The sequence below is a fragment of the Ranitomeya imitator genome, chromosome 3 (genome assembly GCF_032444005.1).
Source record: "Ranitomeya imitator isolate aRanImi1 chromosome 3, aRanImi1.pri, whole genome shotgun sequence".
Taxonomy (NCBI): domain Eukaryota; kingdom Metazoa; phylum Chordata; class Amphibia; order Anura; family Dendrobatidae; genus Ranitomeya; species Ranitomeya imitator.
Window position 1 is genome coordinate 198,650,947 of NC_091284.1, and position 5,425 is coordinate 198,656,371.

Here is a 5,425-nt window from a genome sequence, read left to right on the forward strand (position 1 = left end):
CAGCAACATACTATATAAACATCTGTATATATATATATATATATATATATATATATATATATATATATATACAGTACAGACCAAAAGTTTGGACACACCTTCTCATTTAAAGATTTTTCTGTATTTTCATGACTATGAAAATTGTTGCCTGGTTGCTAGGGAATCCCCACATGTACTTATGCTGACTAACAGATGTAAATCATTCAGCTGCAGCAAGAGAAACTAAATCTCCGAGCACTAAAAAATACTCGGAGGACCCCCGAGCATGCTCGAGAAATCTTGAGTAACGAGTATATTCGCTCATCACTAATGCTTAGCACTTGTGGGCCCTTTTGCCTTCACTCTGTGGTCCAGCTCACCCCAAACCATCTCGATTGGGTTCAGGTCTGGTGACTGGAGGCCAGGTCATCTGGCGTAGCACCCCATCACCCTCCTTCTTGGTCAAATAGCCCTTACACGGCCTGGAGGTGTGTTTGGGGTCATTGTCCTGTTGCAAAATAAATGATTGTCCAACTAAACGCAAATCGGATGGAATAGCATGCCGCTGCAAGATGCTGTGGTAGCCATGCTGGTTCAGTATGCCTTCAATTTTGAATAAATCCCCAAGTCTCTTCTGCTTGTTGCCTGTCCTTTGCAGTGGTTTCCTAACAGCTATTTTACCATGAAGGCCTGCTGCACAAAGTCTCCTCTTAACAGTTGTTGTAGAGGTGTGACTCTGGTCTTCCTTTCCTGGGGAGGTCCTCATGTGAGCCAGTTTCTTTGTAGCGCTTGATGGTTTTCGCCACTGCACTTGGGGACACTTTCAAAATTTGCCCAATTTTTCGGCAATATATTATGTAACTGGGCAATATACTATGTGGCTGGGCAATATACTATGTGGCTGGGCAATATACTATATGGCTGGGCAATATACTATGTGGCTGGGCTATATACTACGTGGCTCTGTGCTGTATACTACATCACTGGGCAATATACTACGTGGCTGGGCAAAATACTACGTAAATGGGCAATATACTACGTGGCTGGGCAATATACTATGTCACTGAGCAATATACTACGTCAATGGGCAATATACTACGTGGCTGGACAATATACTACGTGGACATGCATATTCTAGAATACCCGATGCGTTAGAATCGGGCCATCATCTAGTATATATATATATATATATATATATACACACAACTCTACATTGTACACTATATTAAGACAGCATTATACTATATTATGTTGCATATGTCATATAGGTGACTGCTGTATGTACATTATATAGATGATACTGTGATTATACACAGATTTAGCAGCCAGTATCACCTATATAATGTATATACAGCAGTCTACTGTATACAGGTAATAGTGCAAATGCTGTATATACATAAAACAAAGTTTCCATATTGGGACTCACCCAGGTCGCTGAGATGGGGGGGAGGATGAACAGCTGAGGTGCATCCATTGTCAGGCGTGCACAGGAGCAGGTCCCTGACTCGGACGGTGAGTAGAGCAGGAAACAAAAAAAGAGGGATAAACAGCACTGCGGGGACAGGCATCGCCATTGGGGCTCGTAGCTCACCAAGGGGTGGCACGAAGATTACGGGGGGGGGGGGGGGGGCACAGAAATCACAAGGGGGGCATAGAGATCACAGGGGGGCACAGAGATCACAAGGGGGCACAGAAATTGCGGGTGGGGGGCACAGAATCACAGGGGGGCACAGAGATCACAGAGGGGCACAGAGATCACAGGGGAGACACAGAGATTGTGGGTAGGGGGCACAGAGATCACAGGGTGGACAGAGAGATTACAGGGGGGCACAGAGATCACAGGGGTGCACAGAGATCACAGGGAGGCATGAAGCTGGGGGCACAGAGATCACTGGGGGGTAGCTGGGTATATGCGGGTGCTGGGGCTGGGTATATACAGGTGCTGGGGCTGGGGGTATATACGGGTGCTGGGGCTGGTGTATACACAGGTGCTGGGGCTGGTGTATATACAGGACCTGTATATACATCAGCCCCAGCCCAGCACCTGTATATACATCAGAGCCCTCAGTCCAGCACCTGTATATACCCAGCCCCAGCAGCACCTAAACCCAGCCCCTGTATATACCCAGCCCCAGCACCTGCATATACCCAGCCCCAGCAGCAGCTGTATATACATCAGCCCCAGCACCACAGGTGCTGATGTATTTTAATTGAATTGTTTTTCTGGGTTCGGATTGCACTCACTCACCCAGACCCAGCCAAACTGTGTTACTAAATACACACACAACAATGAATGCAGGTGGGGTAGGAGCTCCGGAGTGTGTCCCACTCCCTGGTGATGATGCCTGATATGTTCAGGCTGCAACGCTCGACCAACTGGTGCAGCCAGGGGCGAGAGAGCAGAGGTCGTTCTCTCCGCTCACAAAGAGAACGTCCTGATGTGTCAATGTCAGCACGTTCTGAACCCCTCTGTTCACTGTGGTGCGTCGCTTGCAAGCACTGACTGATGCTTGCATGCACCTACAAAGCCACCGTACCCGCAGATTTAAAGGGCTTGCGGCAGGAAAAACAGGGGAGGGCCTGCATCAGTGGGCAAGTGGCCAAATAAGTGGGCACCGTCAGCCAGTGGCCTGCCTGCCCACATTTCACTGCGGCCCAGCGGGAAAATGCCCAGTTGGGCAGATTATGAATCCAGGCCTGCCCGCCACCCATGGACATCTGTCTTCCACCTCACTCCCTTACAAATCAGGCAAGCCATTGGCCATCCACCTGGAACTGCCCCACAAGTGGAAGAGATTGAGTGCACTGATGCCCAACCACCTGTTCTGTTTAAGGGTGAGTACAGTTGAAACTGAAAGTTTACATACACTATCTAAAAAGGCACATATGCATGTTTTCTCAATATCTGACATGAAATCAAAATAAACCTTTCTCGTTTTAGGTCAATTAGGATTACTATAATCAGAAATATTTGCCAAATGCCAGAATAATGAGAGACAGAGAATGTTTTAAAGCATTTTTATTACTTACTACAAAGTCAAAAGTTTACATACATTTCATTAGTATTTGGTACCATTGCACTTAAACCAAATGAGTTGGGTCAGACATTTAAGATATCCTTAACAGGTTTTCAGCCTGGATTGTCACATTTTGGCACGGACTAGGTTGAAAACCAATTATTGCAGACATGGATTACGGTGTGGGACAGTATGTTGGACAAATGAGGGATATTGTTGTTTTTTATTTTTGGTTTGTTTGTTTTACAGAAGGCCAGGGCTTCAACGGAATGGACATTAGGCGAGGTATTTTTGTTGTTTATTATTTTCTGGGTTTTTTTTTTACAGTGGACAAGGGCTTCAATAGAATGGGTGTAAGGTGAGTATAACTGTGTTTCAAATTTTAAAATAAATTTGGAAAACGGTCTGTATTTTTATTTCAAATATAAGACGACTTTATTCTGGGTGTTGTTTATTGACAATATGACTATGGGGTTAGTAATGAAAAGGCGTTTCATAATAGGCTCCGCCCTTGCCTTATATCCTAAGTTAGCACTCCATCTATTCTCTTCCCCCACCCAGGGAAGAGGGGGCGCTACTGTGCACCGCAGTAGACCAACTCGACAAACAGGGGAACACAGACAAGGGATAACAGAAAACTCCGGACATACAAACTATTCATTCACATATTACAGAGGAATCCACTGGGGTGTGGAGGAAGGGGAAAAAAAATAGAGAAGGATAAGGAATTATCACACGTACAAACCAAGCAACAGGCACTAATAATTCCTCCAACTTTCCTTCTCATACCAACTCCTTTCCCTCCATTAGCAAGGCAGCAATAAAGCTCACTCTGATGAGGATTAGTAACAGAGCCCAGATTATAAAGGGAAAATGAGTGGCAAACAGAGCACAGCTGAGCACAGGGATATTTAACATGGCCGATTAACCCCTGTTGTGCTAGAAGAAATAAACACATAATATGATGAAGAAGTGCTTCTCCTCAGCACTGGAGTAAGAGTAATCAGACTCTGCGGTCTCCTGGCTCCACACTGTCATGGTAACCCCATTACAGGTGACATCAACCCCACAAATATGAACTCCACTTGATACTGTCACAGCGCAAGTGGGAAGAGCCAGGTAAAGCACCTCGTGCAGTATAAATGATTTGACAACTTTATTCTTTGGTTCAGTGCAATACCAGATTTATATAGTTTTTTTATGTTTGGCTGCTGTCACACACTAAGATATTTTTTTTTTTAAAAGCTAGCTTTGCATCACCATATTTGGAGAGCTATAAGTTTTACTCATTTCTGATGACAAAGTCATGTGAGGGCTTGTTTATTATTGCAGGATGAGTTGTAGTTTTTATTGGTACCATTTGCGGGCGCATAACATTTTTTGATTGGTTTCTATTCTGATTTTTGGAAGGCAGAGTGAACAAAAACCAGCAATTCATGATTTGTTTTCCTTAAAGCATAATGTTTTACTTGTGCCGCAACTGTGCCACGGGTAAAACGCATGCAGAATTAGCTTGCGTTTTCCCGCTAAACACTAGCGTTTTACAAGCGTAATTAGCTTGCAGAATGCTACCGTTTTCCAAACAATCTGTAGCATCGCTTGGAAAACTGATTGACAGGTTGTTCACACTTGTCAAACATAGTGTTTGACAAATGTGACCAAATTTTTACTATTGATGCTGCCTACGCAGCATCAATAGTAAAAAGATAGAATGTTAAAAATAATAACAAAAATAAAAAATCATGATATTCTCACTTTCCGGCGTCCCTTTCAGACTTCCTGCTCCTCGCGATGCTCCCGGCAGCTTCCGTTCCCAGTAATGCATCTCGGCAATGACCCCTACGTCATCACAGGTCATTGCCACAAAGCATCTCTGGAAACAGAAGCATCGCGAAGAGCGGGAAGTCTGCCGGGGATACCGGAAGGTGAGAATATCACAATTTTTTATTTTAATTCTTTTTTTTAACAGGTATATGGTTCCCAAGGCCTGGAGGAGAGTCTCCTCTCCTCCACGGTACCGACCGCACATGATACGCTTACTTGCCGCATGGTGGGCATAGCCACATGCGGAAAGTAAGCGGATCAATGCATTCCTATGTGTGCGGAATCCCCGCGATTCCGAACAAAGAATGAACATGCTGCGTTTTTTTCCAGAATGCGATTCCGCCGCAGAAAAAAACGCAACATGTGCACAAAAATTGTGAATTGCATTCTAATAATAGGATGTGTTAGGTTTAGCGGAATGCACCGAGTATATATATATGAGTTAAAATAGGTGTGTTAGCAACCCGGGGTCCACCGTGCAGGAGAGAACCTGCTGCTAGCAATTGGTGGCACTATATGGCGGTATAAGCGAACTCTGTTACTTCACAGAATCGCTAAGATAGGAAAACGCTGTGCCCTGTTAACCTCACAGAGGATGACAGCTA